This window comes from Lycium ferocissimum, chromosome 9, assembly GCF_029784015.1.
Source record: "Lycium ferocissimum isolate CSIRO_LF1 chromosome 9, AGI_CSIRO_Lferr_CH_V1, whole genome shotgun sequence".
Classification (NCBI taxonomy): Eukaryota; Viridiplantae; Streptophyta; class Magnoliopsida; order Solanales; family Solanaceae; genus Lycium; species Lycium ferocissimum.
In genome coordinates, this window is record NC_081350.1 from 6,025,928 (window position 1) to 6,052,400 (window position 26,473).

At 36.3% G+C, this 26,473-nt stretch overlaps 3 long non-coding RNA genes across 3 annotated transcripts; 1 reads left to right on the forward strand and 2 right to left on the reverse strand.

Annotated features, from left to right (window-relative positions):
- Positions 1–473: 473 nt before the first annotated feature.
- LOC132029559 (uncharacterized) lies at positions 474–4,924 on the reverse strand. The gene is made up of 4 exons (XR_009407861.1): positions 4,570–4,924; positions 3,956–4,021; positions 2,225–2,299; positions 474–779 (listed from the first exon to the last, which is right to left on the reverse strand). It is a non-coding gene; the product is annotated as an uncharacterized LOC132029559 (long non-coding RNA).
- Positions 4,925–5,556: 632 nt separating this feature from the next.
- Positions 5,557–8,018, reverse strand: LOC132029561 (uncharacterized). The gene is made up of 2 exons (XR_009407863.1): positions 6,465–8,018; positions 5,557–6,203 (listed from the first exon to the last, which is right to left on the reverse strand). It is a non-coding gene; the product is annotated as an uncharacterized LOC132029561 (long non-coding RNA).
- Positions 8,019–12,099: 4,081 nt separating this feature from the next.
- On the forward strand, positions 12,100–21,832 carry LOC132029560 (uncharacterized). Its single transcript, XR_009407862.1, has 2 exons — positions 12,100–12,781; positions 21,551–21,832. It is a non-coding gene; the product is annotated as an uncharacterized LOC132029560 (long non-coding RNA).
- Positions 21,833–26,473: the final 4,641 nt, after the last annotated feature.

Here is a 26,473-nt window from a genome sequence, read left to right on the forward strand (position 1 = left end):
AATTGTTTGTTGTATTTTGCTTAATTTGAACTCTTTCGCTTAAACTTTAAATTTCCTTTGTTCCATCTTATATGTGCGAAAGTTTAAAAAATTTATACATATTAAAATCATTATAACTTATGATTTAATATTTCTATGTTTGAGGATGTCGTAAAAGATAAAGCACTACTAAAAAAAATAGTGAACTTCAACCAAAATTTTTGACCTCACACGGTCGAAAAAGGCCAATTTTCGACCTCAAGGCACAGTCGCTAACCGCTAAGTCGATTTTTTTTTTCGACATCACGTGGTTGAAAATTTTTCGACCTCACGCGGTCGGAGCAAGTTTTCTACCTAAACTAGATGAGAATTGCACGGGCCCGACATTGTAGATTTGAATTTATCACTTTATAATGATGCTTTAGAAAATTCATTTGAGAGTCCAACTGGGATGGTCAAAGAAGCAGTAAGGAAAAAATAGCGACAAATTAGAATGACAATAAAGGACTAAATCCCAATATATTCATTATCCAAGTATGGAATGTTCGTAAGTTCATTATTCTCAGACTCTATAAAGAAAAAAGAATCCCCATTTAATTATCAACTGTTGAATTTCTTTACTACTTATTTTTCTTCTGAATTTTAGAAACTTGACCGTCTTGACTGAAGAAAGCTGGTCAAACATCTTCATTTGATCGATTGTAAGCTTTTAGGATAAAATTTGGATGTGCCCATGGATCCACTTCAAAGTTCAAACCACTTCCAAGCTGGCATTGTTGTATCCCTTATTCCTCGAGACCCTATAAATGGACTAATTATTAACCAAAAAAGAAAAACCAATTTAATTAAACAACAAGAACATAAACCTTTGTATAGTATACGTTACATTGATTAAATTTCTGTCTTAGGGATATAGGTAAATTCTTTTACAAGTATGATCTTATTCTTATGACGAAAAACTAGTGTAGAGTACAGACTTAGTAGTTAGTACCCCATCACAAGAACTCAATGAATACACCAGACGTGCGTTAGTATTTCTAGGGAGGGAAGTAGGGAGAAAGATAAGTTGTACCTGCACATGTAGCTATGGAACAAGAGCCTTAACTCCATAAATTACTATCATGTGTTTTTTCGGAAAATCAGGAAGTTTAAATGCAATTCCTATTGTCGAAGCATGCTCTTCTCTTGCATAACTTGTAGTATACTTATAACCAGTAGGACTTAAATGTATTGTCATAGATAAATTATCAATAGTTAAAAGAAAAAAGAAAAGAAAGAACATCATACAACTATTGATTCTATCCTTTTGATATCTTATTTAAGCATTGATCAAGTCCACTGATAGGCCAAATTGTAGTGAGATATGACGCGCACCACTGCAAATTTAAATAGGTTTTTTATTTGGTAGAACGGATATTCTGAGAGATGAGAATTGAAAAAAGTACTCGAATTGAAATGCAATATGGAGTTCTCTAAACAATAGTCATGAAAGTAAACATAACTGATACAGAATAACGCATTCTTGCTATTTGGGTGGAATCTATAGAACCAAGCAAAGGACGGAAAGATTAATAAATAGACAACTACAGTTAAAAATGCATATCTACGGCTTTCTTCTGCCGTTTACATAAGCTATAATATTTTCATTATCTCAACTCCATCTAAAAAGGTAAGTTATAGAGTGAAAAAAGGGACAAAAGATTAATGCAAATATTAGAAACCAAAAAATCGGTTAAGGGTTGATCATAAATAATTGGCTATTTCAATGTTGTCAGTAGTTCTTGCCACATATTATGATGTTCCTCAACTTGTTTGTCTAGCTTACCAATAGATTTATGTATTTATATTTTTCGATAAGTTAGCTTCTACAATCATTATTCACGTTATGTCATTGAAATTCATACAGATCTCAAGTTTTGAACGTTCAATCAGCAAACAACTAATTAAGATTAAGCTCCTTTTGGATGTCGAGACCTCTATAAATTATTATTGTTGATGCCTAGATGAGTTTTTATGTACTTTTGCATATATCTCTGCTTGACTGCTATTTGATCCATGGATTCGTCCTATTTTGTGGATCTTCCTTTTTTTTTTTTTTTTTTTTTTTTTTTTTTTTTTGAAATGAAAGGTCCATTTCAAATGTAAAATTCATTTATCAAAGAAGGGTACCAATCATTTCTGATTCATAAAACATAAAGCAAATAAAATAGGAGTAGTTTGCATAGGTTTCTAGTCGAAATCTTACCCTTCTCCACCAAAATAAGCAAAACGAACAATTGCTACCTTGAAAATTCCATGCGAATTTCAGCCCTGAAACTCCCTGAAATGCAGCAATTTCTCAGTTGAAAGTAGGAATGGGCATGGTCAAAGAAATAATTGCAAAGTTAACAAATGCCACCAGGGACAGAAGTATCATCGGTACTCTTGGAAGCAAGTTCAGCTCCATTGGAGCTAACTAACTAACCAACTATCCACAAAGCTATATGGAAATGAGCATGATCATTGTCAAATACTCAAACGGTTTCAGAAAATACACTGAAGAGAAACAGACTTTGCGAAATGCATACCACAATCTTTTTTTATTCCTTTGTTCAGCAGAACTTTAAAAAAAATGTACTATAACATTTCTCCTGTTTATCCATACAGTTGATGGTTACTGATATTATGGTTTACTAAATGTAGAGATGATGAGAGAGACTCTCAATTTTAATTAGATAAATAAAGCAATTTCATAGGAACTTAGCTTCAACTATCGTAATCATAAAATCACATTCTCCCAAAGAAAAAAGGTTCATGCATGTTTCAAATGAGGCGAAAACACTGATATGCATATATAAAATTCAACCAAAGATATCAAAGTAAGACGAAATAATACACATGCTTTGAACTTCAATGATTGTTAAAGAGATGCAAGGGAAAAAACATAGCATAACTACTTAAAGCTAACAGAAAAAAGAAAAAAAAACACCAACAAAAGAGAAATTGTAAACCAGGTCGAAAAAGATAAAGACACGTGTTATCTTGAAATAGTAAAAAGTCAGATATACCCTTGGTCGACATGGTATGTTGGCCACCAAAATAGCACAAAGAAAATGAAATACAGTATAATACCAAAATGAAATAAGGTATATACAACATGGTGCGTTAGCCAGCAAAAAGCACAAGGTAAATTAATAAGGTAGAGAACACAACATTTAATGTAGGATTGAATTAAAATAGTCATAGCTTCCTACTTTGCTTTCTACAATATCTTAGGGAGCAGCTGAATTACGACACAAATATAATTCAGACAACATAGACTTAGAGTGATTCTAGAATAAAAAGAAGTGAACCAAGCAAGAATGAGACAATCCCATATGCTATAAACAATGTTCTACAACACCTTAACTAAAAATATCTCTTCAAGAGCTTCATTAGCAATTGTAATGAAAAAACTTTAATTAACACTTATTACATTGATGAGCTACTTGTCTGATACTTCCAGCATTTGACTTGCTGCCAAAGATACTGGAGCAAAATCATTATGTCAAGTTAAATTCGCTTCTGAAAAATACTGTAGCGCAATGAAAAGAGAAAGCACAAGCATCTTAATTGTTCTAAGCCAGATGAATATTAATGCACATCCAACCATCTAACAAAGCATCTCTGTATATATGAAGGAATCATGAATACCTCTGTGAATGCAGCAGATAGACAAAAAGAAAAAATTATAACATCTAGATAGCGTAATAACTGTAGCGTCAATATTTTAGTTATTCTGATATCTTAGTATCCTCTTTGGACATCCAACTGGCAAGTCTTTCTATACATATTTTTGCTGAGAAATGCCATTATATTTACAAAATTATAGAAAAACTATGGTCCAACAAATATTCATCACAACCGCCGGAAGAACAAAATCAGGACAAAAATGAAAATTGCAGAAACGCATAGAGATATCCCAATAGAAATATATAAAATGATTTGTTAGTATTACCTCTGATAATGCAATAGCAGATTGATCATTAAAGATTTCAAGACTACATTCAGCTAAATAATTTACCTGCAAATTAGAGTAAACAAGTAAAAGTGAGGCAGAAAGAGTGACTAAGTATCTGTGATGCTAAATGGCTCTAAAAAACATAACAACAACACCACCATACGCACAGTATTCCCACATTGGTATAATAATTATTCAAACACGATTTTCGAAGAGAAAACACTGAACCAAAGCATGATACATAAGGATAAAAGGACAATTATGAACGACCCCAATAAGTGGCGAACGCACGGAAAAGACAATTCTAGAAGGGTAGTTGAATAGATGGACCAGCCAGTCCCTTCTAAAATCTAAATCACAATAGTAAATTAATCCAACAACCTTCAAAACCCAAAAAAGACCGAAGAAGGAGAATTGAATAGGAGGGGAAGCACATATCAGAAAGGGTAAACATGTTGCCCAGAAAGAGGAATAGTAAAGGGCTCAATACATGTTAACATTAGAATTGGTACCATTCACCAATGAGGCAATGAGATAATACCAAGTTTATGGTACAATTCTGAACATTCAAGGAACTTAAACGGAGTATACAAAATCGAAATGTTACTTACCAGTGCTAACAAAGTATGATTTTCTAGCAGACATTTTTTCAAACATATGGTGAACGTTAGTAATCTTTCAACAAAAAACCCACATATGCATACTCCAACAAATCAAAAATTAAAGTGAGAAGAATGATTAGACCATTTTATTGAGAAGAGGACTTGTTTTCCCTCGAATCCTATAGCTTTTTTTGTTTGGATAAGAAGAGGTTTGAGGAAGATGCCAAGTACTTTGCCTATTCCTCTTAGTAGAAATTTTTGAGTTTTGGTTCTCTTTTAATCTGGAAGTGAGAGGAAAGAGGGACGAAGGGAACGATCTAGAAGATGGTTTGTTAAAAAAAAAAAAAAAAAACAGTCATGTATAATTACTATTATCCCTGCACTAACTGAGCTAAATGACAGCTCTACCCTTGGTCGTCTTGCTCTTCACATTTCTATACAGTAATAAAAAATTACGAAAATAAAGTTTTTGACCATGTGAGGTCGAAACCGTTATTTTTTATTTAAATATTAATAAAAAAATTCGACCACATGCAGTCGAAAATATTATTTTTATATAAATATTATTTAAAGTTTTCGACCTTTTGTGGTCGAATATGAAAGAATATAATATTTTTCAGAATTTCGACCGCATGAGGTCGAAATTTAGGCCAAATTCAAAATGTTGCCCAGTTTTTCGACCTCATGCGGTCGAAATGTGGAAACGTTATTGCTAAATTTCGACCTCATGCGGTCGAAATTCTAACTTCTGGGTATAATTCAATACTTCGAAAATCTGTAATTCAATATCTTCGAAAAACGGAAAAAAGTTCGAAAGATTCGGTGCTTTTATATGTACCCATCTGCCAATCTCATTCATCAACCAAATCAACAATGCAATTTATCAACACATCCAATTCGTCAAAGTACTTCTACAATCATAAACTACAACATTCTACAATCAAATTCAACCTAAAATTTCAATTTAAAGTACTTCTAATTCAAATTACAGCTACATTCAAACACTTAAACATCATAAACTTAAACAACCATAAACTACATTCTACAATCAAATTCACCTTCAAAGTACTTCTAATTCGAATCAAAACTACATTCAAACCCTTAAACACACTACAACATTTTAGGCCTTAGCCACCCCGAAAAAGTGTGGCCTAAACTATCAAAAAAGTGTAGTCTTCGATCAAAGGTCACACTTTCCGACTTTAGACAACGCTTTTATGGGGGTGGCCTAAACTAGTGTAACCTTTGGCCTAAGGCCACGCTTGAAAGGCCACGCTTTTCAAGCGTGGCTTTATCAGCCACACTTCAAAAGCATGGCCTATAAGGTACAAAGGCTATGCTTGTAGCACCTCGCATGGAAACGCTTTTCATGATATAAAACAACATTTTCCAAGCGTGGCTGTTGCTACCTCATCTAAAGCAACATTTGCAAAGTGTAGTCTTTGCTAATGTACATGCCACAATTTACAATCAATAAGCCACACAATTGACATCCTTATGGCCACACTTTTAAAGTGTGGAAATGTTATGTAAGCTATACCAAATGTAAAATTCAAACATCACAATTGTTCAAAAAGTCTTCATCATAGCCACGTAGCTCTGCATATATCTTAGTTCCTCGCTTTGTTGCATACTCCAGTTCCCTGGGACGTTATACCACAGGTAAGATGAGAAAATAGTCCAAGTAATGCTAACTAGCAAAATAGTAACTAGAAAGAGGAAAGGGGAAAATTAACTTAAGTAAACCTATATCTATCTCGGAGATGAATATAAGATCAAGTTGAATTTTTTCATTGCTACAACTTTAGGACGAGGCACCCCAGTCATTGTATTTTTAGGGATAAGCCCCCTCCCCCTATTTACGATTTGAAGAAACTATAAATTCTCGAGGAAAAAAAACTCACCTTTAATACAATGACACCAGAAGCCTCACCTATCCTGCACTTCGAATTGATGATGACATATGAGGGTAAATCATAATCAGTTCAGATATAAAAGATAGGCAACCTTCCTAGAAGTATGGAAATTGTCCATTGCATTGCAAATGAATGTCCATCTTACTATCCTATGTATACTTAATAATTTTATAGCTATGTAAAAATGTAGTGTTTCAACTTGCAGAGGCAAAAGTATCCATCAAAGTAATTAAGAACTTTTAATTCACTAACAGAGAAGATGGGAGGGCATAGGTGCAACTTAGACCTACTTGTTAAATAATGTCTAACCGTTTCATAGCATATATCTATACCATCAGACCTTAGCATTATTACAAGTGCGGGAAGAGCATCTGTGATCAATTTAGACAAGGTAAAATATGTAAAACAGTAACCATACAGATATTTGAGATAAAAAATATTGAGTGCAAGTGTGGGAAGGCCATATGTAATCAGTTCAAACAAGGTAAAATATGCAAAACAATAACCATACAGATTAACCAGATTTGTTCTCATCATTCTTAAATGCCGAAGTTCACAAGGCTCCTACAACTACTATCTACACCATCGAAAAACTCAAGCAACTCAATAAGGGGAGGATACCACCCTCACTCCTATATTCACAAAATATTGTTGGCGCAAGAAAAAATGAAGTCTTCTTTCAGTAAAAGCTGTAATTAACAAGATTTTCAGAGAAGAAAAAAAAAACTAACCTGTCATGATTTAGGTAATTCTATATACATGAGCAAGATTGGTAATTGTATCAGTTGCTCGTTGGATGGTCAAAATCATTAGAGATACAAACTACTGGCCTTGCTAGATCCAAATAGCATTAGAAGTGAGTTAATACTCTCTCGAAAAAATGGTGAGGGTAAAAATTCAAAAGAAAATGAGCTTAATTTTGCTAGTCAACCTTAGGTTTTAATTTCAGATAAGCTCCCCACAATTGAAAGCTATGCATGTAAATTAAACCACAATAAATTAAATTATATGTTCATATTCTAAGTAGGTAAAACCTGCAAAAATAACTACAAATGGCGCATCTATACCCCTAGTTAAATAGAGTGGACATCGTCTTCAACCTTTTCCTTCTCAGCATTGTAAAAGACTGAGAAGCGCTCAATCCAGTTAATGAGTAGAAATTATGATATCTTGGCAGATTAGAGTTTCATGTTTAACATGGCTTAGGAAGAGTAATCTCCTGTGTTTTGCAACTTCACACGAAAAATGCAAATGATCTCAACATCCTGAAACTGCTTACATGCAGTATATATCGCGGAGAAAAAATAGTTTTACTACTCCCTCCGTTCACTTTTACTTGTCCACTTTGGCTTTTGCACACCCCTTAAGAAATAATGAATGAAATGTAGAATTTATCATGATACCCATATTAATTAGTGCATATAATTTTAATGGACTTGAAAATGATTTGAAATGAGTAATTAATACTATGGGTAAAACAGGAAAAAAGAAATTATCTTTTCTTGATGTGCTAAAAGTGACAAGTAAAAGTGAATTTATTTTTAGAATCTTTTGGACAAGAAATTGTCTTTTCCTGTCAAAAAAAAAAAAAAAAAAAGTAAAAGTGAAAGGAGGGAGTATGAGAAAAGAGTCACTACATCAAGTAATTTGTCTCCTTGTCCTTGGCCATGACAATCACGAGAAACAGCAATAACAACAACCTCTCCATATTTTCTTCATATTAAGGAAAGAGAGCAGCACAAGCTATAATGTGGCCTTTTTCTCTCCACAACAATGAATGAATGCAGTGCCTCCACTAGCTAGAACAAGTTCAAAACAAATAATTATGAAAAAGAAAAATAATATACAAACATATTTTTTTTTGGATCAAGATACAAACATTAACCAAATAAAAGTTAATTTAATAACTATTCGAGCATAATAAAAAGCATCAAGAGTAACCTCTTGCTCACTCCTGATGCCCAATTTCCATACTCTTCTGAGGTTGTAATAATTGTTTGATCCCGCGAATATGATAGTCTAGCCATTCGTCTTGTTCCATAAAGATCACTGAGGAAGAGAGAATCATGAACAACTTAGTTGAAGGATAGTCATAGAAAGGATAGCAAATATCAATTAGCTATATCCTAACATAATTATCCGATGGAGAATATCAATTGCTATTAATTTTAGAGACAGGGCAATCATGAATTTCTTTGGTGAGAAACATAATGTCAAATAGGGAGGGATCAGACAACCGGAGACATGCAGATTCTCACTGATCATGGAGCAACATATCAATGTAAAAAGTAATACTACAACAACAACATTCAATTTCATTATTTCATTCAATTTCAATTCAAAACCCTAAAATAAAGTTAACATTCTAAACCCTAAAACAAACATTGAATAATCAACAAAGTTACCAAGTCCACTAATTAAACTACAACTATAGAAAGTGATGCAATTAATAATGATAAAATGAGATTGAAAAAAAAAAGACTAACCTAGCTCACTGTTCAGTCGGCGGCGGTTGGTGGCTACTCTGGTGTTGATCATAAATAATCGCCAACAAGAATTTGATTCTTTTTACGAACTTGATATCGATAAATCTGCGAATCTAGAAATTCATTTCGAGACTGGCTGGCGTCGCCTACTTGAAGAACGCCAGTGGTAGTGGGTGGCCGGCGATATGGTGGTCGGAATTTTGGGGGAGATGAATTTAGAGAGGGTAAACTTTTTTCTTGGTGTGGGCTTCCTTTTTACTGAACCTTCTCGACCGCATGTGGTCGAAATTTGATTTTTTTACTTTTTTAATTAATTATTTTATATTTATATAATTTGTTTTTGTGTAAAATGATTTTTTCCCATTTATAATTTGTACAAAAAATAATTTCGATCACATGCGGTCGAAATTATATTTTCCCGTTAAAAAATCGACCCCGTGTGATCGAAATTCTAAAGAAAATTAAATCTGGATATTTGACCACACGAGATTGATTTTTTTTTTTCCGACCAAAAGTGAGGTCGAAATTTCCAGGTCAAAAATACCTGTTTTTTTAGTAGTAAACTAAGGCGAGGGCGAAAACTCCCAAGACGGTAACAAGAAGATTCCAAAAGGATGTGCACACAAGTGCATGCAATACACTCGTAGATTCATCACTGCTGTTGTTGGCTTTGGAAAGAAAAGAGGACCAAACTCTTCTAAGAAGTAGATGAGGATATCAGTTATTTTAGGTTGAGAAGTTACTAGTTCAAAAGTTTTCACATGTGTTATGTCTATAAATTTTGATTCTCAGATCTCATAATAAGAAAAGACCAATTGTTTTGCAAGAATTATTTGAATTTTATTGTTACACCTCGTACTTTAGTACGTTAAATTTCGTCATAAGTTAATTAGCGTAGATTTGGAAAATGAAATTATCTTTGAGGTTATAAGTGACATGTTAATCTTAAGTATATGAGAGTTTAAGATCATGTTTAGTAGGTGTAGGAAGGATTAGAGATTAAACGAATCGAACAGAATACATTTCGTCAAAATTCATTTTCGAAATACGGACCGTAAAATGGATATATAGACCGTATTTTTGAGGGACCCCGTATAATTGAAACAGTGGTGGTGGTGCACTATGCCTAATTTACAGTCTAAATGTACGGACCGTATATTGATTTACGGTCCGTATATGTGGACCGTATATCAATAGTGGTGGAACTCATGATATTTGTGTATATATTCGTTTGGTCCTTATTTTCTTTCATAAAAACATTTCCACCAGATCTCTCACACCCCCAAAAACCCTCTCCTAGCAATCCAAAGCAAATCCCAAGCGGAATCAAAGATTAAAACATGAATCAAGCGGTGAATGTCCTGTATTTGAGCTTAGAAGGTTCTTCAAGGTGAAATAGCCTCTTGTTAGGAGTGTTCTTGTGTTCTGAAGGTAATATTTCATCCCTTCTACATGTATTTGAGCTTGTCCAAGTGTCATCCAACTCGTTTGATAAGAAAATACAAAAGATATACCGTATATCACCTCGTTGTTGTTGTTGTTGTTGTTGTTGTTGGGTTATGGACTGTTCTTGATGGCTATTCTAATGTTGTTTAAGTGGATGGAAAATCATGGATAATAGGTGTAATTGTTGTCGTCGTCGTTATTGTTATACCCTATGAATATGCAAGGAAAGAAGTATATAGAAATGTTAGTCTATGAATGTATACTGGGCTTTTTTGTAGTATATCCTTGAGTTGCTTCATGACTAGAATTCAGGGGAAGTAATTGTAACTTGTTACTGATGTTATTGACCTTTTTGTTGAGTTATGGATATGTAGAAAGTAGGGGAAATGCTGCCCGATTCTATATAGAGACTAGTTATCATTCGATATGCACCGTATACTAATATTCACTAAGCTGACGAACATATTATCCTCGTTTTAGGTTGAAGTGCTGTTCGAGGCAAGTTCGTTTTTGAGTTCGTTTAGGCGACAAAAGGTATGTAAAGGTTATTACTTCTTTCTTTGGCATGAATCCATAATAAGAGAGAGTTTGATGAATTGTATAAGAGAAGCATATATTGTAGAGTTCTTGTCTCTATAGGTGTTACACTTTCCATATATTTCATCTTGTCTCAATGAGAGGGATTCCTATCCGCTCTATGTTTGTCCCATGTTGATAGGGAGAGATAGAGGGTCATATGTGTACTTTCATACATTTCTATTATATACATGATACATAACATTATGTACATTTATAGTTTCTATTGCCTGGTCACTTGGTCAGTGAGATATTTATATTGCATGGCCTTATGGTCAGTGAGAGATATTATTGCCTGGCCTTACGGTCAGTGAGAGATACTATTGCATGGCCCTATAGTCAGTGAGAGATACTATTGCGTGGCCTTACGATAAGTGAGAGATACACTGAACCCTATATGTGGCGGACTAGCTATGATATTATTATATATCATCCTGTTGAGTCAGAGCGGGTAAGTACGCCTCAAAGTATTCTTTGGCTTTCAATTTACTATGTATTTTAGTTCAGTTTCAGCTTTCAGTTATTCACTTGCTTTACATACTCGGTACGTTATTTCGTACTGATGTCTCTTTTACCGGGGGCACTATTGACACCTAATTTTGGCCCTCCAATAATGTTATTTAATTATTCGGAGTTCTTGAATCTCAAATGAAGTGAAACATGTATTTTACAAATCAAAATGATTTTTACATAATTATTTCGATAACATTTTGCCATTTCATTTGGCAAAATAGTTTCAAATATATATATTGTAGGTCGTTTTTAAATGTTTTGTATATTTTTCTATAAGTATTAAGTGTATTTGTCAAAATTAACTCAAAATAGTTAGAAACAATCATTCAATTTAATTGTTTAAATTAATAATACCAAATTGACAAGTATTTTACTCGTTTAATTCAAGAAAATTGATTAATTAAACAAGATAATCAATTGCATCTCAATTTTATGATTTATTTGGCTATACTTGCATTTAATTCCAAAATTGAGTACTATTTGTTTTTTCTGACAAATGGTTTGAGTTAATTGCAGATATAATTGAAATAGCCAATTGTTTGTTGTGTTCTAATTGAGGTTGTAATTGCAATAATTAATTTATCTTATGCATTTGGTCACACTTGAAAAGGTTTAATCGGTTTTAATTTGGCCTTAATTAAAATGGTTAATTAATTGTCCCCTTGCAAAATCAGCTATCTGTGTTTGTAGAAGAGGGTTTCTTGTATGAAATCTAGCCGCCACCAACACCTTCTCTCTCCACCGCATTAGCATTGCCAAGAATGGCAAAAATATAGATGTACGTCGCCTTTTCGCAAGCCTGGCATGGCCGATTGGGGCAAACATTTAATGTTAGCCTCTTCTTTCTACCAAATCTCAGCCAAACGAGGTATAATCCTCCTCATATCTTACTTTTTTGCAAATCAAAGTCAAACGAGTACAAGTCCCTAAATGGAATTTGTTTCTTTGCAATTTCAAATTGTTGATTCCTATTGGCTCACTGAGTTTGTGCGGGATTCAAGAGGAATCCCTAAAGAAATTCAGTCCCACATCGAGTTTCAACAGAAAAATTAGGGTTTTGGGATTTTATATAATGAACCCCACCCATCAACACAAGACACACCTTACAAGTCTCAAATCAGAGCAAAATACCTAATTTAACTAGGGATTTAGCAATTTTTGTTGAAACCTTTAACTAATTAGGTTTAAGTGTAAAAATTTAATTCTTTCTTTGTTTGTTGCTGAGTTTCGAGGAGGAGCAAGGATTTCAACTCCAAATCTCGATCAGGGCTGCGCATAAGAAAGGTAAATGCTCTTCCTTTCTTTATTTTTCCTTTTTTTCTGTATTTTAGTTTGTCTGTATTTATGTGTTGTTTAGCTTAGTGTTAATTAGTTGTCGGTATGCGTTGTTAGTAGTTTAGCTTTCATATGCTTATCTGTTTAGTGAAATTTAAGTAGTAACGTGTTTGTTTCTTGTCTGATTAGCATTAATATAGTTAGTTAAATGTTGTTTGCTTATGTAGATTAGAGATAAATGATAGCAGTAGAGGTACTAGTAACATATTAACCAGTTCATGATTTAAAATTGGTAGAATAGAACCCTGTACCTAGCTAGGCCCATTTAAAGGTATAGATGAGAATTCACTTATCCTGTTAAGTAAATAATCATTAGGAGGGGATTAGTATATCTTACAGTAACTTTAAAAGGTTTCAAAAACCTTGTTAATGCAAGTAACACCCTAGTGGAATTCAAAAATCTTTTTGTTGAAGAGTAATGAAGCATAAACTAAGTTCAACAGATCTGGATAGGCTCAAGTTAATGACTGTTTATGATAAGTCTTGCTGCTATGATTCCTCACTAGCTAAATGATAATGAAATCCTGGTTATGTTCAGTACTAGTTCATTGAGATGCCATTATATGTATGGCTTAGTATTAATTGTTGTTTGGATCAATGCATGTTCAGCCAAGTCATTTATGTGATTAGCATGCCTCCATATTGTTTGAAGTCTGAGTACTATCCAAATATATGTTTGTTGGAAATTTATTGGTTCACTAGCATGATGAGAAATTGACTGTGTTTGACCCTGTTTAGCTATGTGTCACAGAGATACTCATAGGTTAACTTCTTTCCGGCTAAATATAATTACCTATATGTCTATTGACTCAAATATGGACCTGTCCAAGTGTTTACTTCTGATGTTAATATGTGTGCATTAAAATAACTCAACATGACAGTTCTGCCTAATTAGTCAATTTATATGCATTGATAACAGATATAGGGACTTCTTGACATATGAAAACCAACATGAATATCCATGACTATGTATATATTTTGCTTTGGTTAGTCAACACTGTCTAAAGTCAGCTTGTCCTGTATTGAGGTTAAATTTGTATTCCTATGTTTATATGGAACCACATCCTGGATTAGGTCAAATTTAAAGCCTATTATTGTTCCTCTGTGTATTTGTAAGTTTGGTAAATGACATCATGTTTGCAATACTCTATGTACCTGTATGGATAAACTGTTAGTTTAAATACAAAACAATGTTAATTCTCACTCTTGTCATGTCCCTTTTTTAAACAAATTATGATTATGATTAGGTTGGAATTCATGGAAATCAAGATTTATGATAATGTCAGTCACGTTAGGTAGTTTGTGCTGAGTCCTGAGCCTACCATTTGGATTATCATGTATTTCTACGATTTTGTGCATAAAAGGATTTATCCCCTCTGCCAAGTGTGTGTGTGAAGAGAATGGGCTATGAGTTTGGAGTTTGATTGCCTATTTGACTAAACTGACCAAGCATATACCCCTTTTTGATATGATTAAACTGAATGAGAACCATATAGGGTAAAAAAAAAATTAAAAATAAAATAAAATAGGATGGCACATGATCACATAAGTGTTAAAACATAAAAGAAGCTTAAGAGGTTGTCGCTTGGATGTGATAGGGTAAGAGTGACTTACCTAGGGCTAGGGAAAGACAAGGAAAGACTTTGAGTAAATTTACTCAGTCTAGTACTATTGTTCCTAGGCTACTAGGGTTCCGCTGTGTTGAATCACACTCCTATAGGACCCGCTAAATCTTTAGTAAAGGGAGAAGGAGGAATACTGCATAAAGATAACTTGCTAAATGAAAATGATGAGGTTTGGGTGCAAATATGGCACTATACATGTCCAGTTATGTGTTCTTCTTGGTATTTCTGTTTTGTACCCTGCCCTTGTTGCTCTAAGATTATGGAGTTAATAAACTAAAGTGTTGTCCCTCTAAGACAGTTTGAATCATGCCATTTTGTCATCTTTTATGCTTAATACATTCCCCAAAGTAATCTGAATTTGCTTATGTCTTTCCCCCAAGTATGAGTATATTGAATTTGAATGAGTATGAGTCTCATATGTATGTGTATGCATGCAGTTTGAGATTAGATTTGAGAAATTGCTGCATTTGTTGGGCTACATCGTCCATCCTCTTCTTTTTCTCTTTATGATTTAATATGCTACAGCTATGGTATACACCAGATATACAAGACATAGGCCCTTTATATACCTCAGTATATATCGAGGTTTATATCGTGTATACTCGTGGTGTATCATAATAGTGTTGGGAAGAGTAAGATTGGGTTTGAATAAATTTGGGCTTACCTTATTGAATACTATCATTATATGGCTAATTGGGGCTTTGTCTTGCCTATTTCTTACATTGGGTCTTTATTTGTTCTCCTTTTTAACACCTGCGCCTATTATTTCCTTTCCTTAGTATGACTGGCCTGCCTCTCCTCTTGCTCGTTGAGTCTTTTTACGTATTCGCTGAATGTACAGTAGACATATATTTGTATGCATGATTATGAATGAATGTGTTTAAATTGCTTATATTTCATGTTAAGTGAATTATTAAGTTTAGGTGCTCTCTAACCATATATTTCCTTTTCCCCTCCTTTGTTTTGCATGGAAATACGACATAGGCCATTCGGGAAATTCCTTCATGATCCATTGGGCCCAACATTCCTATTTCTTCATCGAGTCCGCATAATAGAAAGCCCATCTATGGGTGAAAATGGCAACTAGTGGGCTTCGGTGGGCCCACTACCCTAACTTTTTCTCCTTTCATTTTTATAAATTGCATATGTACATGTATGTAAAGAGTGTTTATGTAATTATTGGAACCCAAATGGACTTAGACATCGCATAAAATAGATAGGGAAGTTTCAAAAATGATTTTCTAAACTTAGATTTAATAAAGAATGGATGATGCATGAAAACATAGCAAAAGATTTTCTTTAAACTTGATAAAATCTTTGTAAATTGGAAGCAAAACACGGCATATATGTATACGGGTGTACTGGTTTCAAAGTAAAAAAAAGGGAAACTATTTTAGGCTTTGTTTTAAAGATAAAAAGTTGCACTTACAAGAAACTGAGACTGATTTGAACATGAGTAAGTGTTGTAAATGGATTTCAAAAACCTTAAAAGACTTAAGAATTTTTTACAAATCTTTTGGGCCCAAGCCCAACCTTGGGTCATTCAAACAAAGGGAATATATTTTGACTTTAATTTGGGGGAAAGTTCAAAAGTAGAATATGGTAGACCACAAAATAGATTAAAATGAATGAAGTACCACATTAGAAATAAACCTTTTTTTATCCACTTGTACAACCCATGGCATATTTACAAAGGGAATACACTCAAATTGTTTCAATAAAATTTAAGGACTAAAAGACATGACATTGGACCAAGTTAGTTAAACTCTACTTAAGAGAAATCTTAAGTGTGTTTTGGTCCGAAATGAAATGACTTCAACCTTTATATACATTTTCCAAAGGAAATTTAACTTTTTTCCTTAAATAAAGACTTTTTGCCAAAAGACACCTTGTGATATGTCATGACAGTTTTACAAGAAAGAAAACCATTATAACAAATAATTACAATTAATCACACATTAAAGTCCGTAGGTCACCCGTATTCTACGGATCCTTAATACTAGGGTGCTTGAAACCTTTCCTAGGGGATCACTAGAACTCTTACCTCGAACTTTGGTTTTAAAGGATTTTTCTCTTGTTTGAATAAATCCTTTACCTTGGTTTTCCAAATTTCCCTTATAAATTAGGTGGCGACTCTAAAAAATATAAAAATTCAGTAGAGTCCACAACCTCAAAGTAGCTTTTTTGCCTCGCGTAAGAGTGAACTGTAACAGATGGCGACTCCGCTGGGGATTTTTAATAGGTTCTACCTTAAGGGCTTCAATATAATGTGATTTAATTGTAATTATTTGCTTAATTGTTTACTTTCTTGTATATATAACTATCGTTGCATGCATATCATAAACTCCGCCACCACTGGCAAACAATTACATGGTTTCAAAGGGGACACGCAGGCTCGCGGTCTAGCCTTTCCTAAAAAACCAAAAATATTTCTTTGGAACACGTTGAACGTGGAGTTGGTGCGCGGCCGTTCAACAACCATCAATGGTTTACCTCGGGTACTCCCCTTGAGTCCCAGTCATTTGAAAAGCCCACTCTAGTATTGCTTAGGATAGAGCGAAGCTAAATCCCAACGGACTAGCGTATGCTTACTGATAAGAAATGATATGTTTTGATGACATGAAAAACCCTAAGGAACCAGATACAATTAGGTTCATCTGTCTGAATTTAGTTAAGCTTATGATATCTCATATACTGCTTGTCTAACATGCTCCTTGAAGGATCAGATGCCTGCAGGAATTGCTTATATACGAGAGACCAGTGATGTTGATTAAGAAGGACCAGATGGGATCAGGTCTCCAGTCTGCTCAGCCAACAATGTAGTTGTAAAGCTACTGATAGTGTATCCAGTACTTACAACGTGTTCGAAGAACAGATGAGGAACCGGGTTCTAGTCACTGAAGCTGAAAGTCCAAATCTACATCTGTAAAGTGAGCGGCTGAAAAGTACAATGCAGCTGTACGACGCATTTTACCTCATCAAGGTTGACTGATCAACGGTCCAGATTTCATGAGTGGTCATCTTTACTCTCTCTCTCTCTCTCCGTGCATATAAAGACATTATCTTCCAAAAGAAGACTCATTCTTGCACAATCCGAAAATTGCTCTATCCAAGGTGCAAGTCTCCACTTTTCAAGGTGTTCCTCAAGAACAGAGCCACAGCAACCCGAAGGACCACGTCCAGAATTGAAGATGTTTTAGGTCCTTAGGTTGTTGAGTCTTTGTTCTTTTATGCTTAAACTGTAAACATACTCTTCCGTGAAAAGAAGATGTTTGTAGGTATCCAAAATTCTCAAGGTTGCTTCCACAAGCTCTTGAGTGGTACACTTGTGTGACAAGAGTTAGTCACTGTGGTGAATTCTCAAAGGGTGCCTTTGAGTGGTACACTAGGCTAGGGTAAATTTAGCTGTATTAGTGTGCTTGGCTAGTAGTAGTCAAGAGTGAGGGTTGCATAAGCGTTATTGTAAGGGTGAGGGGTTATGGGAGTTAATTCCTAGCTTACGATAGAGTTGTAACCTGAGTTGCTCGGTTAGTGGATTTGAAATCCTATAGGGGTAGGTCGTGGTTTTTAATCCCTTGAGCAAGGAGTTTTTCACATAAAAATCTTGTGTTGATTCTCGTACTGCATTACATAAGGGAACTGGTACACGACCAGGTCCCTCATATCTTTGTTTGATGGACGCACAGCCTATAATAATTGGTATCAGAGCGGGTTCTTTCTAAAAGGTTAACACCTAGAGAGGATCCTTATCATGGCTAGTCCACCAAGCCCAGAGAAAGAAGAATCTATCACAAGACTACCAAGATCCAACAGAGAATATCATGGATGGTGGAAGGGGAGAAGGCATAACTTTTCATGGCTGAGGATCTAAGCTGTGGGACATCATTTGTGATGGACCCTATGTTCCTATGAAAAGTTGCTAGGCTCGATCTGGGACTGGTCAAAATATTGAGAAGAAGCCAAGAACTGATATATCCAGTTTCCAGAAAAGGAAGAAGGTGCTGCCTGCATAGACAAAATGAAGCTTAAACTCACACGTTCTATCATTGCATGAGACCTAAGATACCTTAGGCTCCAAGATCAAATGAGTGAATCTGGTTGCGGGCTTAAATGAGAAGAGGCAGCCAAAAGTTACATGAAAGGAGACTGCTCGAAGCATACAACTGAGAGAATGGATGATTCCCTTCATTCAAGGACCTTCAAGTGAGAGTGTGCTCTTGTGAAATGAAGCTGAATAGGAAGCACTTTGGAAGATAGGAGATTGGTTTGACCAAGCTCAACTTGTTGCCTTTCCTCAAATTTCCTCATGCTTGGCTATGTTAAGAGGAAAGGTATAATGTTAAAAGGTGTTTTTCGGTGACATCTAACTCACTCTTGTACCATCACGGGTACACATGTGTAACAGGGTTAGGATAACACAAGCATAAGTGACACTGCACATCTCAGAGCTCTTGCCTCGTTTTCAAATTGTCAAGGGACCTGGTCCCTATGACTCAGGTTAGTAGTCTCTTCAGTGCTTAATATGTTTCAAACTATCTAGAATGCCATGTCATCTAGAATTTTTCGGTTCCTATTCCAAATTAAGCCCTTTAAATGACTGACCATCCTGGATCTCTTCGTACTTTAAAAGAAAATCTCTCCTTCCTCAGATCGTATAAAATTCTTTCCCCTTCCCTTAAATCTGAATCGCCTTTCCTGTCTCGCCTGATCCTAAACCCCACCATATCTCTACCAGATCCCAAAAATAGTCTGACTCTGGTAAGCCCCACTTCCATCGATCATTCTAGAACAAATAAAGGACTCTATGAGCCCTGTGTAGATCTTCTCCTTGATGACTCCAAATGAGGGGGAGAGAAACAGATCTAATATCATGAAAGGTGAAACTGAAATTGTTAAGGGGGTTGTAGAGGCCCTGAAGGCAAAACAAAGTGGTGAGGGAACTCAAAAGGACATGATGACTAAACTAATGAAAGGGAAGGAACCTACTTGGGGAGAGATGGATGAAATCCATTGGAAGAAGGGTATCTGTCACGAGTAATCCTTGTGGTAGTGCAGAAGAGACATCATACACATATGCTCCCTATAAATTACAATGATCCTATCATGACAGACAAGGATGGAAACACCTTTCCAGGTACTGTGTAATGACCCTTCAGGTCATTATGGGAAATGTAGGATCACCCTACCAAATATAACCTTTCCAACAGTAGAACGAACCAGTAGAGACTAAGTCGTGTGAGATTATGAGCTGAATTTGACTTGTTTGTGGTTGTTGCTTGATTGTCTTGAGTCCATCGGGGGGTGACGTAGAAAATTAGAACTCCGTTGGGAATTCCGAGGCCACGGGTGGATTCGTAAGGCGTCTTTATGTATATGTACATAGTTGTTTTGTGTTTTTGAGGCCTCGAATGAAATATTAGGTGATAGGGGGAAAATTGAATAAAAAGTCGAGCTCACTGCCCGAAAGGTACCGCTACGGCAGTGGGAGTGCCGCTGTGGCGATACCACTGTAGCAGTGGGCTGGTCGTTATGGCGTGCGGTTGACCGCTATGGCGGCATCGCTATAGCGGTGGACAGACCCCTATAACGGTCAAAGCGGATTCTCGTTGGTCCGCTATAGCAGTCACTCGGTCGCTATAGCGGGACGGCTGCAGCGGCGTGATGACCGCTATAGCGGTCGACGAAAAATAGCAGCTTGAATTTTATATACTTATTCTCACATTCTCTATTCACAAAACACCAGCACACTTTCCAACAAGTGCTTAGGGTGAAATTCCAAGCCAGGGGAAGAAACTCTTGAGAGGTAAGTTCCATCTATTCCATTCTATCATTCCATTCTCCTTCATGATTGTTATCCCCTTCGTGGGTCTTTAATGGTGAAATTGAAATAGAAACCCTGGAATGTTAATAAACCTTCTAAACTTGATGGGTTATGGTTATTATCACTTAGTTATCATCTGAAGGCTTGAGCTAGTTTCTCTTAATCATAAATTGAACACTTAGAGTCATAAAACTAAGTGAATGGAGACCTAAGGTTCTATAAAAATAGTGTCTTGACCATAAAAACTGCTTGTAGTGGGAATATTGATAGAATGTTGTTATAAATTGATGATTAATGATTAATAAAGCCCTTGATAGGTTGCTTAGCACTTAGAAAACATTCACCCCTTGGATTGGGGTAAAGGGAAGGGTATTCTTGCATTGGCACTTGTGATTTGAGTAATTGTGACTCATTGAACCTTTTATTTCTAGATTTTGAGCGTTCCGAGGCTTTAAGGAAACGGAAAACTGTAGCGGAGTAACTTGTTGTTGTTCCAGCTCTACATTGAGGTAGGTTACAGTCTACTTGAGTTAGACTTTGGTTAGTTGATTGTATGTTTGTGAATTCTTTAGGAGAAAGCATGTCTAGTTTTCATGCATGATATTGTGTGCCTAGAATCCTATGTGATTGTGATTGAGTGATTGCGTAGGCTTCGTGCCACTATTCCTGTGTGTTGATTCTGCAGTGAATGTATTGTGATGAGAAGCTAATATGATCTTCTCGACGGTATTGTGATATGAAATGATGATTTGAGTATTGATATTGAGAAGGTAAGAAACATTGTTCTGTAAGAAGTATGGGAAGGCACATATGTGACCTAGATTATGGGCTCGTGGTCCGAGGTTAGTTCCGAAAATGAGAGGTACGTTGATATGTCCCGCGTCCGAGGTTCGTTCCGGAGCAGAGGTTTGTGCTCGGGTCCGAGGAGTATTTCGAAACGAGTGGTACATGGACACCATGGGTCCCCTGTAGGTCATGACTACTGAGCAATGACATCAGTTAGCATGTGTGTACAGTGAGTGTGGTCAATGTGGTAACTTATTTCCATTGTGGATTACGTGATTGTGATTCTTGACATTCTTAGTGATTTGATTGTGATTATCCTTGGTTAGCTTACTGTGGTTTATTGATACACATATGCATTGTTGGAACGGCTTGTTTATTCTATTGATTTTATGAAATATGCATGATACTAATCTTAGTCGGCCTATGATATCTACCGGTGCATAGTGTTTGTACTGATACTACCTTGCTGCAATATTTTGAGTGCAGATTGTGATACAGAGACTGCTACCCGCCCTCACATCTAGCGTGGAGGATGTTTGCTGATAGATTTAAGGTGAGCTTCTTCCCATGCCAGGCTGCCCGAAGATATTCTTCCTACGATGTCTTTTCTTATTCTGGACATTATGGATATTTATGAGTCAGATTTCATTCCTTAAACATGTTTTAGATTAGAGTCTTGTACGATGACTTTCGAATTTTGGAAATTTTGTAATAGTTAGAACTTCCACACTTATATTCAGTATTTCATGGCATGACTTATTTTGTTCATTTGATGTTTGAATGAGTAATAACTGATTAGCTTGGTTAATATAAAACGAATTTGAATGGATAGATGTCTTATGTGTTGGTTCGCCCACTAGGATTTAGTTGGGTGCCAGTCATGGCGGGTTGGGTCGTGACATACTATGACAGATACCAAGATGTAACACCTTATGGAGCCTAATGTTTACTGGTATAGCCACGCTAAAATCCGAGGTACTAGCCGTCCAGCTCATTACCACGTACTGATTGAAGAGAACGGATCTAGCATAGCTAAAAGCTGGCTATGCTACATATGCCAGATGCACACGTTCGGTCTCCATGAATCCGCCAACCTATTATGTACATTTAGTTGCTCGCTGTGCATGATATTACATTGAGGATGATGTGGAAATCATGGAGAAATGAAAATGCTCAAGAAGGCAAAGGGACCAGGTCTTGGTGGTCTTTTGCAAAAAAAGCTAACTCTTAGTTAAAAACTGAAATTCTTTGTCTAGACCCACTAATCCTTAGTTCTTGAGCCCCTCCTAGTCCCCCTAAATATCTGACCTTTTGTATTCCATCGCTTAATAACTATGGCACTCATGGCAGTTTAAGCATCATATTTTGTACTGACTAAGTCTACTATGTTTATGATATGCTTAATCTAATCTGGGCAAGTACTCTGATTTGTGCAATGATCTTAATACTTGTTGTTACTATTCTTGTTTATGTTGTGTTGCCCTAGTGGCCATGAGTTAATGCTACTGAACTTCTTTTTAGTTTATGCTACTTTTATTACTCTTTTCAATGATGCCAAAAGGGGGAAGAAAACAAAGGGGTGGGAAAGAGAGGAATAATGATGTGAGAGAGACAGTTTGTCATCATCAAAAAGGAGGAAAATGACTATATTTATGTTTTGATGATTGTTAAACCAGGTGGAACCAGAGAGAGTGATAAATCCAGTCCTCAATATGGCCTCTCCATATATCTCACAGTCTCAAGAATATAATCGATATATGTGAGAGAGACATGTGCGAAAGATAAAGGGAACCATGAAAAAGGGAAAGAGGACTGCAAGCTGGGCAAATGAAGGACTGATCCGCAGGGGGAACAACTGGAATCTGGTTCTCAGGGGGAACTGTAACGACCCATTTGGTCGTTATAGTCTTTCTGGCACTTTCTCCCCTTTCCGAGCTTGGTTAGCTCACTTTTGACTTGAGGGGACCGTTGACACGCTTCCCGAGGTGTCTAAATTTGATTCGGGCAATTTTTTGTGGAATTTGGGCTTTAAGCGGAAAAGAGTTGACTCAAAGTTGATTTTTGGATAAACGGATCTTTTTCAGAAATTCGTTGATTTTGAGAGGTCCGGATGGTCATTTAGAACTTGTGTGTATATCTGGTTCAGTTCCTAATGCACTCGGATGCATTTTGGGACTTGGGTTGGGAAGTTGGAAATGAGGCATTGGGGGTTGACTCGGTCAACGAGACCTCCGTTGAAAATTTCGAGGCCACGTTCGTAGCGTGTTTTATGTGGGTATGTATATGTAGTTTGTGAGCAGATGGCCTCAGGAGTTGGTCGGGATTTCGGTTGAGACTTGGAAAATATTTAGGATTTTGGTACCTGGTGTCCGCCAGGGCGGCATCAGTACCGTACCAACGGCACTCTTTGTAGCGGCATGGTGGCCGCTGCTTACTTTTGCTTGACCGTCCCGATGGTCTGAGTGGCTTTCGGGGCGGTGGCACCATGGCTGTCCCGATGCCGCCGTAACGGTATTGGGCATGTTATTTTTCATTAAGTGTGTATTAAAAGCCCTTAGTCTATCATTTATCACCATTACGAAAATTGAGCTTTTGGGAACTGTTCTAGAAGATTCTTGGTGGTAAGTTCTGCTAATCTCCTTACTAATTCATTATTCCTAATCATCTTAGAATTCCTCTTTCCTTATTAGTTCCTTAATAATGGAAGATAAAAAATGGATTTAATGGATATTCTACCTAGGCTTTTAAATGATGAAATTGATTGAGTTTATGCTAGATTATGATGTATCTAAGATTGTTAATCATATATCTTCCATTATTAGTGTTGAATCCATGAATCTAAGAGTTAGGGTTTATCTTAGAAAATTGGGGGTTTTGGTTGAATTTCGAAATTGGATGAATCCTTGAGTTAATTTAGCAATTAGTTGATGGGTTTTGATCACCTAGTGTTTAATTGGATATTTTAACCCCTAATTTTTCGTTTTGTCCTTGTGGGCCCTATTTTCCCTAATTCTAGGGTTGGTTTTGACCTAATTTGAATGATAGCAATATAGGTATCGATCTTCATGATTTCTAACACTTCTTTGATCTTGAGGCTCAGCGTGTTACACCCCGTGGTTCTGTACATTGAAATTCGTAAGTATTAGTTGTTTCAAGTATGGATTTTGAAGTAGCACTCGTAACCGTAAGTTAAGGTGGGGCCCACATCTTTGGGGTTTTATAAAGGACATATGAAAAGTAATATGAGTAGTACGTGGGAAGTTGAGCAAGTCTTAAGAAGGACCCTTAAGCCGAATATGGGCATAAGCCCTCCAAAAGGATGATTTAAGGATACGTTTTCAGACGATCCGACTTGGAGAGGCCAAAGCGCCATTATAGTTTGGAATCGAGAGTCACATCAAAAAATAAAAGTTGCAGATAATTGAAATAGCTTTCCAACCATAGGTCGTGGGCCCTCATACGATAGCGGGATCAAATGTTATACGCATTTTAAGATCGGCTGTCAGGGCAAGGAATTAACCTTGCGCGAACGCGCCAGAAGGTGGAGCTAACGCACAGGGGAGGACCCTACAACTCAGCGTGAACGCGCCACTTGGTAGCGTGATCGCGCTGAGTAAATTTTAAGTCATTCTAGGCAGAACCTGGACCGTTATATAAAGGGGTCACCCCCTTATTTCTTCAGCCAAAACACACCAAAAGCCCCTCAAATGTTCTGGAAACTTCCCTCAACCTTTACTTATCAAATTTTAATACGGATCAAGTAGAATTCTATGAATTCCGGCCCAGACAACGTATAGTTGCGATTGTAGAATCATATAATGACGAGGTTGGCTCAGCTTAAGGTGGGAAAAGGGGAAGATATAGCAATATTATCGGGGGAAAGATTTACGAGCTCGGGCGGATAAGTTTAGGTAATAGGAGGTTGAACGGGTATGTTAAGGCTTGTCCCTTTCTTTTAAAGGCATGATTCCTATGTTGTGATTCCATAAATGTTTTCATAACCTCCTTGTTTTCAAAAGCTAGAAGTTCATGACTCTTAAAGCTTCTTATGATGTTAAATGAAAAATGTTCTATGATGATTGTGACAGTGATAATTCTCTTCTAGAAACTCTAAAGCTATGATTTGAGAGCATTATGAGATTATTGAGCCATTCCATGAATCCCTTGATCTTACTTATTGTTGATGGTCTCACCTCATGTCATTCGTTCCTTCGAGGTGAGATATAGCGAAGATAATGATTCTATTTTCAGTGCTATCTAAGTTCATGATTCTCAAGACTCCCGTGACATCGTCGATTTCATCTTACGATGGTTGATCCTTCAAGGAATGATATGGTGATAATGGTAATGCTAATGATGATGTTGATTTCATTTATGTATTTTTATGTGTATGTATGTACGTATGCATTGCATCCCACTGATCAGCTGGGGATAACACCACGCCTACATGGCCGGGCAAGATAACATCGCGCCTATATGGCCTGGCAAGATAACACCGCTCCTACATGGCCGGGCAAGATAACACCGCGTCTATATAGCCGGGCAAGATAACATCGCAAGGTAACACGCGCCGATATGGCCAGGCAAGATAACACCGCGCCTATATGGCCGGAAAAGATAACACCACGCCTATATGGCCGGGCAAGATAACACCGTGCCTTAATGGCCGGGCAAGATGCTATATATAACACCGTGCCTTAATGGCCGAGCAAGATGCTATATATATTACTGTGCCTTAATGGTCGGGCAAGATGCTATATATATTACCGTGCCTTAATGGCCGGGCAAGATGCTATATATATTACCGTGCCTTAACGGCCGGACAAGATATTATATATGAATATATATGGAAAAGTCTTTTTTTTAAAAGCTAAGCATGCAAGGTATCTGGCTTAAGAGGCAATTATATGTACAGGTTATTCCCTTTTATCTCATGATATGGTCCCTGTGTCTTATTATATTGTTGCTCATGCTTTACATACTCAGTACATTGCTCGTATTGACGTCCTTTCTTGTGAACGCTGCGTTCATGCCCGCAGGTAGACGGATCTGACCCGTAGGTGATTTGTCAGCGGATTCTCAGGAGCACTCCACTTACTTCAGAGCTGCAGTCTATGGGTATTGGTCCTTATGGTTACTTGTATTCTATCTAGAGGCTCATAGACATGTGTGTACAGTAGACATTTCATAACCTTATCAGTTCATATTGTTGGATAATATTTTGGTAGCCTTATCGGCTGGTGATGATGAACATAATTGTTGGAGATTATCTAGAGAGGTGTCGTTAAGTTGCGATATATATATATATATATATATATATATATATATATATATATATATATATCCTTACAGATTATGATATCCCGGAGTTATCTTTATGGTCCACCCCAAAATGATTATAAGATGTAT